The sequence below is a fragment of the Canis lupus genome, chromosome 37 (genome assembly GCF_048164855.1).
Source record: "Canis lupus baileyi chromosome 37, mCanLup2.hap1, whole genome shotgun sequence".
Taxonomy (NCBI): domain Eukaryota; kingdom Metazoa; phylum Chordata; class Mammalia; order Carnivora; family Canidae; genus Canis; species Canis lupus.
Window position 1 is genome coordinate 8,636,420 of NC_132874.1, and position 15,919 is coordinate 8,652,338.

Sequence of the window (15,919 nt, forward strand, 5' to 3'; positions counted from 1 at the left end):
CATATTTAGCTGCTTTTGCTCTAGGTTGCTACTTCATTATTTTATTACCTTCTCTTGGGCTGTGGCACCAGCTTAGTGCCCTCCACTCATGATCTTCAAATTTTAAGAGAAGGCAGCAGTGACTCAAGTGTACTCTATTTAAAGTCCTCTTAAATTATCCACCTCCCACTATCTTCCAAACATAGACATACAAATTCATAGTTTCACATGCAGCCATTTAGTTTTGCTTTTCAGTTTTGGAATGTGATCCTTTCCCAATTCCCATTGATGTGACCGTAAAACTGTATGAAAACGGGTCATAGTAGCTGAAACTAAAAACAACCAATTTTCTCTAGAGGTTTTTCTGGAAAGAAAAAGATTCTCCATTACGATCCAGATGAATAAGAATAAGAAATCATTTTCTGTGCAGACTTCCAAAAAGGGAACCGTAAATAAATTGCCAAAATGATTTTCAGAAAGAACATCGTTAGAGGCATCATGCTCCTTGATTTCAAATTGTCTTACAAAACTATAGTAATCAAAATAGTATGGTATTGGCATGAAAACAGACATATAGATGAATAGAACAGAATAAAGAGCCCAGAAATAAATCCACAATTTACATGGTTGATTAATTTACAACAAAGGAGCCAAGAATACAGTATCTGCGATAAATGGTATTGGGGATACTGGACAATTACATGCAAAAAATAAAATAAAACTGGATCATATACTATACATAAAAATTAATTCAAAATGGACTGAAGACTTGAATATGAGACCTGAAACTATAGAAGAAGACAGGTGGTAATCTTCTTGACATAGGTCTTGAAGATGATTTCTTTGATTTGACCAAAAGCAAAGATGACAAGAGCCAAAACAAACAAGTGGAACTACATCAAATTAAAAAGCTTCTGCATGGCAAAGGAAACCATCGCAAAATAAAAAGGCAATCTCCAAATTGGAAGAAAATGTTAGCAAATCATGTATCTGATAAGAGGTTAACATCCAAAATATATGAAGAACTCATATTACTCAATAACAAAACAAAACAAAAAAATTAATTTAAAAATGGGCAGAAGATCTGAACAGACATTTCTCCAAAGAAGTCATCCAGATGGCCCACACACATATGAAAAGATGCTCAACATCACTCATTCATCACCAAATCAAAACCACAATGAGATATCATCTCCCACCTGTTAGAATAACTGTTATCAAAAAGACTAGAAATAACAAGTGTTGGTGAGGATGTTGTAAGGATGTGTGCTGTTGGTGGGAATGTGCAGCCACTATGGGAAAGAGTATAGAGGTCCCTCAAAAAATTAAAAATTGAATTATCATTGTAACCTAGCAATTCCACTTCTAGGTATTTATCTGAAGAAAATAAAAAAAACACTAACTTGAAAAGATGTATGCTTTCTCATATATATATATATATATATATATATATATATATATATATATAATTGAAATCTTGTCATTCATGCTATTGATGGACCTGGAGAATATTACACAAAGTGAAATAAGCAGACAGAGAAAGACAGACACTATATTATCTTTTTTATACGTAGAATCTAAAAACCAAAAAACAAAAAAACCAAGCTCATAAAAATACAACATTAAGGGGTGGTTGCCAGAGACAAGTGGGGGAGGACAAAAGGGTGAAGTGAGTATTAAATATTTAAAAAATAACTAAAAAAATAAAAGTATTCAGCAAAATAGTTTTCAAAAACCCAATTCTAGAGGGGTATCAACCCTGTGTCAACTTCTTAAGCCCTGCTGTTCACTGATCACATTCTCAGCAGAATTTAAAAGAATTTAAAAGCAGAATTCTGCTTCCTGCCAGAATTTGCTACACATCTGCTACTCTGTAAGACTAGACCTCCAGGATCCTGGGTTCCAGGCCAGAGTCCTATTTCTCAGTGAAGGTTCTGTTTAGTCCAGCAAGAAGAGCCTGTGTTTGCTCACCTGCGCATCAGATGTACTGGATGCACTTTAAATATCTGACTCTAGAAGCAAAGTGCTTTCCTTTGGGCTCCCCCATCACCAAACTGTTTACTTTGGATTTTTCTGATGATCCTCCATTCATCACCTTTTTAATCTCTTCGACAAAAATGATTTATGACATTAGAAAAATACATGTCTCAGAGTTATTTCACTTGGGTGAAGAAGCTGAGGCATTCACACCCTACCTCATGCCAATCATCAGTCATTGGTTGAGAGCTTCTTTCTGGGGTTGTTGATTCCCCCAAACTTCTAGACTACTGCACAGGCAAGGCAAGAGTAGCTTTCTGTGGAGTGAAAAAATTTATTCAGGCACAGAAACACAGACCCTGGCAGTTGGAAAGTGGAACATGCTGGAAATACATGGTGCAAGGGATATGCAGCATCGATAGCAAATGCTACACTTATTACTGTATCATTCATATGTCATTTCAAGGTATGTAAAGATTTAGATTACATTGCACGATTCTTGACATAGTTACTGGAAGTATATTCTAGCCATCAATGCCATGAACTATAAGTTAAAATGCAAGAAGGAAGAAATAGCAGTAAACACTTAGAAATATATATAAATACCAGTAAACGTGGTGACAAATTTAAATTCAAAAGACAAAGTGATTCCTTAAAGAAAACATTTAATATTAAACAAATTGATTCAGGGCAGCCCTGGTGGCTCAACGGTTTAGCGTCGCCTTCAGCCCAGGGCCTGATCCTGGAGACCGGGGATCGAGTCCCACGTTGGGCTGCCTGCATGGAGCCTACTTCTCCTTCTGCCTGTGTCTCTGCCTCTCTCTCTCTCCTCTCTGTGTTTCTAATGAATAAATAAATAAAATCTTAAAACAACAACAACAACAACAACAAATTGATTGAATAGCATCCACATTCCTGGTTGTTATCAGCAAGCTACACTGACCACGATCAGAAAGGGGAAGGTAGAGATGAATCAAAGTAAAATTATATTACATTTCTTTTTTGCATAAAATGGAATTTAGAAATCACAACATATTTCAAATTTAAGTGCAAAATAATTGTAAACATAAAAGCAAAAAAATTTCTAGGTCATATTTAAATAAAGACCAAAGTAAACGCTGCTCTCTTACTCACAAATCAATTCTAAGTAGCCCTTTTATTGAAATGCTAGTGGAGAGCATTATGGAGTCCAAAGGCAGGAATGCAGTGAGACCCCCAAAACAGGTGAAATCTGGAGTGTTAAATCCCTTCCGGACTCACACCTGTCCTACCTTCTCCATGATGGCTTCATCTCTATTTCTGCACACTGATATTCCCTCTTTCCCTGGCCCCATTTCACAGAGTATGACCAGCTAAATCTCCTGATTTCAATGGTACATGTCCAAACCTTTGAAGAGAGATTTCTCTTTTCCACTGGCTTTTTACTTTGTTTTGCCTCAACATCTTTCCTGTCTGCTTAGCTATATTTCATTCCTTGCCAGCTTATCATTCCATTTTCATAAGCCAGAAGAATTCATCTCAGTCTTTGATAACATATATAGAGTCAGTCATTCTCTTCTGAACTTCCCTTTTAAGGGTCATTCTATTTCAACTAGAAAAACAGGAAAAAAAAAGTGCTTGCCTGTCTTCCTTCCTCCCTCTCTCCCTCCTCCCTCTCTCCCTCTCTCCCTCTCTCCCTTCTTCATTCCCTCCCTCTTTCTCCCATATCTTTCTTCCTCTCCTTCCTTCCCAAGGCTTTCAACTGATTATTCACTTTTGAATTTAACTTTCAAAAATTTACACATTGCAATTTTATTTGGCTTTACACTCATTCTAGGTCAATTCATAGAACATGATTGGGGTCACTAGGCTTAATGAATTTGGCCAAATACCGCATCATACAAACTTGCAGCAATGATGCAGTGGGAAAGACAAGATACAGGGAGTCAGAACATCTCTGATCAAGTCTGAAGCTTTCCAGGGTATAGCTTGTTCAAGTCACTTAATTTTACCAAGCATCGATTTTCTTTTCTTCTAAAAGATGAGAAAATGCAGCTGGAGATCTTGAAAGTTCTTTTTGGCATGGAAATGCTTTGACTCCAGGAAGACAGCCCATGTCCATGATCAAGTTACAGCAGTCTGACCTGCCCTGAGTTCTGAACACCAAATCAGCTATACTGTTTACCCCTTTTTTGTAGTTTCGATATCAGAATTTGATTTGCTATGTCTACAAGTGGCACTTTGGTAAAATATGGATAAAGTTGCCCCTGCAGCTAATGTGTGGAGTGGTAGGTGTGAAATAGCTACATGGTAAAACGTTAAAACATGAAGCTTCTATAACCAGGAAAGTTTCTACAACGAGAGGGCTCCTTCCCAACCCAAGAATGATGCTTACATTAAGAAGGACCAGTTAGAAGATATTTTAATTCATTTGCAGCTACTTTAGTGATTACAAAGATTATTCTTGGTGCTCACTTTTATCTAGTGAGCTTGCAATTTGTTTAACTAGGAGCAGAGGAAATTTTCAAAAAGTGGTTCATACGTTTTTGTGAGGTTGTGGCTCTGTAGTGGAATCACCATTATAAAGGTTTTTTGTTTTTGTTTTTGTTTTTGTTTCCTTCTCTCTGTTTAGGTGGTGTTTAAATGACGGAGCTGTCCAGCTAAGCTTCCTGAGTGTATTTCTCTCTTCTTGTCACAGAAGTGTAATTTGATCGGCATTCAAAAAGAGGATCTTTTCTCCCCTTTCAAAATTGTGTGGGTTGAAAAATTCACCATGCTGTCAAGCTTTTCATGACTAATAAATGTTACCTGTATCAAGTCTTCTAATTATCTCCAAGATTTTGGATTTTCAAGCCAGCAATTTCATTATTTCACCATCTGCCAAAGAGTGTATTTGGCAGGGTTCAGTAGACAAATAGGCGATGTGGATGAAAACTTGACTAATTAAATACTAAACCTAAGTATAAAAATGATACTGTGGAGTTTTGCTTATGCCATACTGAGACTGCATTTGTACGGCTAGATCCATGGTGAATTAAATGCTTCCCATGCCTTGCTTACTGACCATGTCACTTAACACCAACGGAAATAATTAAAAAGGAAAGGGAGAGTATGACAGTTCATGTTCAATTTCTTCAGAGAGTAGTTTATTATTTAAATGACTTGTGCTTTCAGGTTATTAAAAATGATAAATTAGCAAAGAAAGCTAAAAACATAAATAAATTTTAAAAACCGTTTTATATTTGCCCAGAAATAATGTCTGCATTGAGACCTAGGGTGCTTTTAAGGATCCTTATAAATTCTTCTCTATTCATCGCACAAGGAAATGTAGGCAAATGAATCTTAGACGTCCTGAGTAGTTTAGTACCTCATAGACGGGGGAGACTGCCTCCAAACAGAAATGTGGCACGCGTGCTCTTTTATCTAAAAGAGACACTGAAGCAGCTCGAATCTGTCTATGCCATGAAGGTGCCAGATACCCCTTTAATGGAGAATTGATACAACAGCATGTCCTGTGCATCGTTCTGGAAAGGCTGGCGCTCAGTGCTGGTATACCTGGTCACAGGTGCTTCTGCAGTGCTCCACCCTTGGAACCTGGATTTGAACTCCAACTTTGCCATTTACCATCAAGCCATGAGGAAGTTATTTGTTCTCTCCTGTGTGCCTCAGATTCTGCTTCTGTAAAAAGGGATGATAATAATAGTACCTACTCCAGTAGATTGACTTAAGGAATCCATGAGTTAATCTACGTGAGGCACATAAAACAATGTCTGTACATAGTAAGCCCTCCGTAAACTGTTACCAACATATAAAACATTATTTATATCATTTCATATAGAAATTCTATTGAGAAAAAATGTCTTTTAAAAAAGAGATTTTATTTATTTATTTATTTGAGAGAAAGTGAGAGCATGCACAAGCCAAGGGGAGGGGTTGAGGCAGAGGGAGAAGCAAACTCCCCACTGAGCAGGGATCCCCACATGGGGCTTGATCCCAGGACCCCGGGGATCATGACCTGAGCTGAAGACAGATGCTTAACCAACTGAACCACTCAGGCAGCCCAAGAAAAACTTCTTAAATACAAACAGCTATAAAAGCAGAAAGACAAACACTGCAACCTTTATGACAGAGGCAATTATAATGACCACATATAAGAGAATAAAGAAAAAATAAGCAAATGATCATACAGCCATGTTATAGAATATTAAATGAAATGTGTAAAGATTTATGTAGCATGTGAATTATAATAGTATTAAGCAACTGAAACATATTGCAAAATTTATGGAAATCTGATTTCAGTCGTTTAAATCCATAAGCAAGAAGGAATGAAATATAAACTGATGTTAAGAGACAGAGATGATCAGATTTATAGGTGAGTTTTTTGGTTCACATTTTTGCTCTTGCTTTCTATAACAAATACAACAAAACAAAAGGTATCAACATTAGTTTTAAAGTAAGTTATTAGCATGAATAAATTAGGGCAAGGTTGACATGGGAAGTCATTATAAAATATGAAGACCAAAAGGAATCTTAAATGTCATCTAGTCCAACCTCTGTCTTTACTGAGGAGACATTCAAAGCCCAGAAAGGTGAAGTGACTTGTCCAGTGTGCGTACAGGTTTTAAATCTCTGTGGTGGTCTAACTTGTTAAAATGATGTGTTGGGAAGTTTTCGCTGTGATGCTTTCTTATGGATATAGGATTAAGAAAACGAAGAAACGATCCTGTAGAAATATCAGACATTCTCTTCTTTGGCACTATGTGATAACACACAACTATGTCTTTGTAGGAACAGATCATTATGACATGGACTATAGAGCAGCATTGATATTTCAGAGAGATAGACTGTAACCTGTTTTTTTTTAAGATTTTATTTATTTATTCATGAGAGGCACAGAGAGAGGCAGAGACATAGGCAGAGGGAGAAGCAGGCTCCCTATAGGGACCCTGATGTGGGACTCAGTCCCAGGACCCTGGGATCACGCCCTGAGCTGAAGGCAGATGCTCAACCACTGAGCCACCAAGGTGCCCTGACTGTAACCTGCTTAAAGCAAACAGACGGAACATATTTTTAGTGAGGTGACTACCCTGACCTAGTAGCATTTTGGTGTTAGTGTGGGTAGTTGTTTTTTTCTTGTTGTTGTCTTTGTTTGTTTGTTTTTTAGTGCAGGTAGTCAACACTGTACAAACCTTAGCAGCTGACAGCGAGTAGCAATTGAAGTTGGAGCCATAGACCAATTAAGCAGGGTCCTGTGAGGTGACATGTCAGAAGGAAATAGTAATATCATGTACTTGAGTTTATACACTTATTCTAACAGGTGTTGATTATCAACCTTTTTGTGTGGTCTTGTTCAAGGACAGCACTGAGTACATGTGCCTTGCCCGTACTTGTATCATTGCCCGAATTCCTCTCCCAGTTAAGTTTAGTTTATCTTACTGTACACATTTTTTTCTTTATAAGTCACCACAATTTCTAGACTCTCATGAGGTATAAATGAACTATTTTGGTACTGGCGTTGCCACCTTATGCTGCGGCCTTAATTCCTGCCATTTTATTTTGTTTTCTGTTTCTTAAGCTTTCTTCTTATGCCACTTCATATTTACCACTGGATAAATGGCACCTTTACCCCTACTTATCTTGGACTCACACATTCTCTATTCCTCTCATTTATGAAGACTCAAGTGCATACTTCTAAAAAGCTAAGCTGCATCTCTATATTTCCAGGCAGGTCATCGTGTTCTCACTTTCTATTGGTGCCCTGATCACCATCACCAGGTTCCAGTCAAGTTCATATTTTCTAGAGTTTCAATACCTGATTATAGGAATTAACCCAATTTTTATAAATAGCGGCTTATTTGGACCAAAACATAAACCTTAGTAAGGCCATCCCTTCCCTGTTCTCTCTTGTTTTCTCTTCCTCCATTTATTTTTCCTATTCCTGAAAAATGACTTCTAAGAATGCTTTCAAAGATGATATTCTTGGAACTACCTGAGACTCACCGTGCCTGAGAGTATCTTTGATCCTTTCGTGCATTAGATGCAGATTCAGTTGTCTATGAAGTTATTCGTTTCATTTCTTTGGGACTCTCAGAATAAAATTTTATTATCTTCTCAAGCCAATGTTGCTGTTAAGGTATCTAATTTCCATCCAATTTTTACTGCTTTGGGAAAGATCTGATTTTTCTCCTTAGAAACTTTTATAATATTTCTTTGTCTTCAATGTTACTGAAACCACCTAGAGTTCTTATCTCCTTAGGTAATCTGAGCCTGATTAATCTGAAATATTACAACATCATTTACTATTTGCAAAATCCCCATTATCGGCTCAAATGCTTCCTCTTCTTTTTCTGGAACTTCTAGAATGTTTTCTGAATATTTACTGAATGTTTTCTGTTTCCTTCTATTTTTGTTACCATTTCACCATTTGCTCACCGTTTATTCTTTCCTGATGCCCTTCGGGAATGTTCTTTGAGCTAACCTCCTGCTCCCTAAGTAGCTCATTAGCCTGTCCTTAGAGATGATTTCACTAATTGTATCTCTTATACAAGATATGTCCAATTAATTTTTCTTCTTGGCTGCTTGTTTCTACTTCATGTTTCCAGTATCTTCCTCCACCCATACATATTTTAAATTCTTATTTTTTGTATTCCATTAGGTCTACTTCTTTTTCTACAGCTTCTTATACTTACCACTTACTTTAATATTCTCTTAAATCCTGATTTCCCCAGAAACCTAAATTTTATCCTCTCTTCATTATCACCTACAAAGGCTAGTAATGTCTACTTTAGACGAATTGATGAAAACATAGGCCTTCGCTTGTACTTACCTCAGTGAGGCTAAAGGGAAGGAGCATTATAGGACAGAACTTCTACTCTACATTCCTTCCTTCTTTGTCTCCCCAGGCATCTCTTGACTGTAGAGAGAAGCACCCAGTACCTCTGGCCCAAGCTATGTTTTAATTCAAGTGTAGCTGCCATCTGAGAATATTGTCTGCTTTAGGGAGTGGGAAGAAAATGGTTTAGACATGCTGACATTTATTACTGTTGGCTGCCCAGTGGAGCTAAGGAGAAAACAATGAGAAAAAAGCACCCCTAGAAAATTGTCCCTAGGTCAGGCCACGAGTGTGCACCCTGGAGCTCTCCCACTGGCAGCTGCTCCCCACATTTTGGGACATGCTCACCTCTAACTCCCCTCAAGGTATTTACTGAAACCTTTTGTTAGTTGCTGTGGTACCTCCAGATTTGAGTTGAAGGGAGGAAGCCAGAAGCCTGGACTTGTTGTTTGCATATAAATGTATATCATTTATACATACGTAAACTAGAAATATGTTGACTTACTTCTTAGTCAGATCAGAAATCTTTAATTTGATTTCAGAGATACATGGTAATTTTGAATGAACAAAAATGATTATGAACATGATAAGAAATTAACATAGCAGTAAAAATTTTAGACAAATTCTGTAGAAAATTAACCAGATATAAAATATAGATATATAGGGGCACCTGGGTGGCTCAGTCGGTTAAGCATCTGCCTCAGCTCAGGTCATTATCCCAGGGTCCTGGGATTGAGCCCCACATTAGGCTCCCTGCTTGACCGGGAGCCTCTCTTCTGTCCCTCTGCCTCTCCCTCTGCTTGTGTTCTCTCTCGAGCTCTCTTTCTCTTTCTTGAATGAATAAATAAAATCTTTAAAAATATATAGATATATAGAATCTCCCAAATATAACAGTAATATATTAATATGGAACACATATTAAAATTATACCCGACAGGGAGACAAGACTTCATCTTTTTTAGGCACTTATGGCATATTTTACTGTATATAGCTCTTTTAAAAATCTCCAGAGGAAACCACAATAAATTTTGGAAGGTAAAGTTTTAACCAATCATATTTTCATATAGAATCATGGCAAAAATAATTCTGGAACAATGATAAAAGGTTAAACAGCCACCACCACCAACAGAAATGTCCAGCTTCTCAGAAAAATTAAAACTTATCTGCTAAATACCACTGAGTTCAAATTATAAATTAAAATGTTGATTATATACCAAGGTGGGCCAGAGTGTAGGAAAATGGGCATAAATACTATTGTTGTGTGAACTGATAGAGCCTTTTGTGGAGTGCAATGTGAGAGTACTTATCAAAATTAAGCATGTACAGGGATGCCTGGATGGCTCAGTGGTTGAGCATCTGCCTTTGGCCCAGGTCCTGATCCCAGAATCTGGGATCGGGTCCCGCATCAGGTTCCTTGCAGGGAGACTACTTCTCCCTCTGCCTGTGTATCTGCCTCTCTCTCTCTTTCTGTGTCTCTCATGAATAAATAAATAAAATCCTAAAAAAAACTATTAAACATGTACATACTCCTGGGCCTAGGAAACCCACTCCCTGGAATCTATTGTAGGGAAGTATTTACCATGAAGGCAACAGTTTGAGCACAAGAATTGTTACAGCCTTTTTAATGTAATGTATTTTGTGTGAATAAAATAATATTTGAAAGAATAAGGAGATTCTTAACAGTTGGCACTTTGAAAAATTGGTTTGAGGTAAGGAAGACAAGAGAATTTATTTTTAGGTATATATTTCTGTACCACTTGAAATTTTATCATTGTTAACAAGGAATAAAATAAAGGTAGTGTTTTTGATTTTAGACTATTTAGGAAATAATCATAATATGATTTAAAAATATAATTATGGTATGTGGCCAAATATCTAGTCAAGAACCCTAAATGCCAACATTATACTAGAAGAATGAAAATATGTAAACAAAGTATTCAATAATAGAAATCAAATATTCACAACAAAGCAACCCTAAGAAAAAATAATCATATATATTTAATATATTAAATATTTAATAAAAATATTAAAAATGAAAGTTAACAATTAATGATTTAACAAATACACCCACACATTGGTTCTTTGAAAAATTTGATAAAATGGAAAACTATTTGGGAAGACTAGAGAAAATGTAAATACTCAAGATTAGAAATTTAAAGAAAAACAGATATAATTAAAGAGAGAAAATATATGGTAATATTTTTTATACCTTTAGGCTACCTTTTTTGTGTGTTTTGATGAAATTCATGGCTTTTGAGAAAAAAGAATAAATTCACAAAATTCATCCCTTTTCCTAAACAATGATAAACCTACATAAACCAGAAGCCAAGATATATTAAAGATTCCAGGGCCTGATGATATTATAGAAAAGATATTTCAAAATTCTAAGGACCAGATAGTTCATAAAGTAAATGAAACACAAAACAAATGGAAAACCTTAAAATCCTTTTATGATTATTATTATAACCGCTGATCAAACACATACTGTGCAAATGTGTATTTGAAAAATTTGGAAGAAAAATTTTAGGTCAAATCCAAGTATCCTTATGCCTGAGGAAGATATATTCTGAGAATATAAGGAGGACTTAATATTATAATGTTTCTTAATAAAATAAAGCATGTTCGTAAGCTAAAATATATTTTCTAGATCAAGGCAAACACTTGCCCTCTTGGAAAACAAACAAACAAAAACCTTTAGAAACAAAACAAGTCATTTGTTGCAGAACTACATCAGTTCCCAATAAAAATTCTCAGTACACTAGAAATAAAATGGTACTTTCTTAATATTATAATGAGTATCTCAACCAACAGCTGCATCATTCCTCAGAGGAACACTAGAGCTCCTGTAAAGAATACATTACAGTAATGAATAATAGAATCATACCCACTCTGGCAGCTGGTGAATTCCTACTCAAGAAATGCTTCTTCTTCCCTCTGCTAATAGAACCTCAATATGATTCAGGCACCAAGTTGTCATGTACTCTGTAAGATGCTGGGTTCTTCTCCAGTTCCAGAGCCCAAACTTTGGAAGCCTGAGCCAATCCTGGTAATATTCTGTTTGCCTGGGTGAAGACTGACATAAAATAGAGCAAATGATAACATTCTAAAAACGAAATAGGAGATAACTCTTGTGGGGCTTCTGGGAAAATGGGCGAAATTGAGGCATGAAAGTCACCGTATTCTGTTTTTTGTTTTTTTTTTTTTGTATTCTGGTTTTAGTATGTTTTGGTGGGAGGATTCAAAACTGATATGAAGGCATCCTTTTTGCAACCAGGAGTGGCCAACTTCCTGAAGATGGCAGAGAGGAAAGATGGAAAGAATCTGGACTTTTTTTTTTTTTTTTTTTTAATTTTTAGAGAGATGGAGAGAGGATCTCAAGTTGCTACAGGCTTAGTGAGGAGCCCAATGTGAGGTTCCATATCATGACCCTGAGACCATGATCTGAGCCAAAATCAAGAGTTATATGCTTAACTGACTGAGCCATGCAGGTGCCCCAGAATCTGGACTTTTTAATGATGTTGCAGAGATACAATAACCAGCCTTGGGTTATCTGACATGAAATAATTAATCTTATTTATTGTGTAAGCCACTTTTACGTGGGATTTCTAGTATGTAGGGCTAAAGCCATTGATATACCATGTTTACCAAAATTATTAACAAATTAAATAAAACTGGTAAAATAGACAAAAAAAAACTATCTGAGATTTTGACAGAAAATCTTTAACTTTAGAAAAGGAAGGAAAGCATGTTTATTATTTGCCAATAGTATTACTGTCTTCTTGGAAAACCCAGGTGGTATCTGGTGGGCACCCCTGAGACTGTCCCTTTATGGGGCCAGTGTGTTCATTCATTGAACGCTACTTTTGTAATGAGACTTTTGTTTAAGCACCAGATCATTCTTTAACAAGCCTTTAATTTTAGATGTAAACCTGACCAATGAATCTTGATCATAATAGAACGATTCGAATTTAGAAGCCAATGCTATGTTTGGAACTTAAGAGTAAAATTGAATTATAGCTCAATGAATTTTCACAAAGTGAAAAACTGCAACCACAATGCAGAACAAGAAACAGAATGTCACCAGCACCTCAGAAACCATAACAATAATTTATCTCTCTACTGCTGATGAGCATTTGAGTTAGATGAAGTTTTTTTATTTATTTTGAAATAATTTTTACAAAAAGTGCCCATGTACCTTTCACCCAGCGTCCCCAGGTGTTAACGTTTTACATAACCATAGTACACTCTTCAAAATGACATCAATGTTGGTAGTATACTGTTAACTCATTAGATTCTATTCATATTTTACCAGCTTTTTGATAATGTTCTTTTTCTGTTCCAATATCCAATTCAGAATTCCTCATTGCATTTAGTCATCAGGTCTCCTTAGACTCCTCAAATTTGTGATAATCCCCCAGTCTTCCCTTGTCTTTCATGACTTTGACATGTGTTCCAAGTCCTCAAATATTTTGTAGAATGTCCATCAATATTAGTTTCTCATGCTGCGGTTGAGACTGTATTTTGGGAGAGAAAACCACAGAGGTGATATGCCTCCTCAGTGCATCATGTCAGGAAGTACACAATGTCACTCTGTCTTATTCCTGGTGATGTTGACCTTGATCACTGAGTCAAGGTGGTGTTTGCCAGGTCTCTTCACTATAAAGTTGTTACTTCCCTATTATAATTAGTAAGTATCTTGTGTGGAGGGACTTTGGAACTATGCAAATATCCTGTTTTTCCTTAAATATCACTCACTATTTTTAGCATCATCAGATGATCATGCCTGTGGCAACTATTATTATTACAGCACTATTGGTGCTCTAGTGGTGATATCCCATTTTTTTAAAGCATTTGCTTTTTATTTTTAATTATTTTTAATTTTTTTATTTATATGTATAGTCACAGAGAGAGAGAGAGAGAGAGAGAGAGAGAGGTAGAGACACAGGCAGAGGGAGAAGCAGGCTCCATGCCCCGGGAGCCCGACGTGGGATTCGATCCCGAGTCTCCAGGATCGCGCCCTGGGCCAAAGGCAGGCGCTAAACCGCTGTGCCACCCAGGGATCCCTGATTTCCCATTTTTATCATTTCTTCTACATGTATTGATTGGAATTTTTCTATATATATTTTATATCAATATGGGCACATAGATATTTATTTTATTATTTAACTTACAGTCTAATGCTAATGTTATTATTCAAGTTGTTCCAGCTTTGAACAATTGGCCATGGGGAGTTCATTCAGATTTACTTCTATGTCCTTTCAATGTGTCCCCAACTTTTCCTTCTTTCTTTTTGGTACCATACAATCTTCCAGGCTCAACTTGTGCTTTGTCTGTTCCATCCCTGGAACCAACCAATTATCAAAGGAAACTTGGTTTCTTTTATTGGATACTGGTGCTAGGGGTATCTAGGCACTAGGGGGTGCTTATTGCTACTGGAGTGTCAGTGTTTCCAGGCCTTCTTACCAGACAGGAGTAGAAAATACATCATGTGTATTAATTTATATATACTCATGAATCTATATCTATATCTATCTATATCTATATCTATCTATTTATCTATCTATATAATCTATCATGTATCCCTCACCATCTACCTAATCATAAATTTATCCTAATACTTCTGATTCCGGTCCAGCACCACTAAGTTTGTCCCAGGATTTCCTCTTTATTTGTAACATACAAATATATTTGCTGAATGTGTGACAAATTTACCAACTATAGCAAAATGTTTGCCTTTAGTTTTCCTCATTTTTAATTGATCGTTTTTTTATTGATTTAAGATTCTTTTGTCAGGTAAATGATTTGCAAGTATTTTTTCCCACTCTGTGGATAATTTTCTGAATTTCATCTTCTCTGTGCTTCCCATTATCACTTGTGCTTTATCTGTTATATCTAAGAAGTCTTTGTCTAATCCAAGGTTGCAAGTATTGCCTCTCTGTTTTAAGAGTTTTATAGCTTTTGTTCTTGCATTTAGTTTTATAATTTACTTTGAGTTAATGTTCATGTATGTTAAAAGCAAAGCATTCAAGTTCATTCTTCAACAGGTAGCTATCCAGTTAGTTCCAGTATCATTTATTAAAGGAACTATTCTTCCCTTCATTTAATGGTCTTGGCAACCTTGTTAAAAAATAAATACACCATAAGTGTGAGGATTTATTTCTGGACTTGTGATTCTGTTCAATTGGTTGATATATTTATCCTTATGAAGGTAGCACACTGTCTTGATTATATAGTTTTGTAGTAAGTTTTGAAGTTGGAATAATGTTTTTTTAAATATACATAATTCTGTATTTCAATATGAATTTTAGGATCAACTTATAAATTTTTGCTGAAAAGTCACTACCAATATTCTCCACCAGAGTGATACATTTTGTTACAATCAATAAACCCACACTGACACATTATCTTCACCTGAAGTCCATTGTTTAAATTCTGGCTTACACTTGGTTTTGCACACTCACTGATCAGGTTTGGACAAATGTAGAATGACATATATTCATCATTCTGCTATCATACAGAGTATTTTCACTGATGTAAAAATCTATGTTCTATCTGTTTATCCATCCCTACTTCCCCAACCTCTGATAACCACCAATATTTTTATTGTCTCCATAGTTTTGCCTTTTCCAGAATGTTATAAAGTTGGAATCCTACAGTATGTAGCCTTTTCAGGTTGGCTTCTTTCACTTAGTACTATGCATTTAAGATTCCTTCCTGTCTTCTCATGGCTTGATAGCTCATTTCTTTTTAGCACTGAATAATATTCTACTGTATATTTATCCATTCACCTACTGAAGAACGTCTTAATTGCTTCCAAGTTTGGTCAATTATGAACAAAACTGCTATAAACATCCTTGTGCAGATTTCAGTGTGGACATGTTTTCAACTCCTTCAGATAAATACAAAGGAGTGTGATTTCTGGATCTCATGGTAAGAGTATGTTTAGTTTTATAAAAAATTTCCAAACTGTCTCTCAAAGTGTACCATTTTGCATTCCCATCAGCATGAATGAGACTTTCTGTTGTTCCACATGATTTTCAGCATTTGGTGTTGTTAGTATTTCAGATTTTGGCTGTTCTAATAGGTATGTAAGTGGTATTTCATTGCTGTTTCAATCTGCATTTTCCTGATGACATATGAGGTAGAACATCT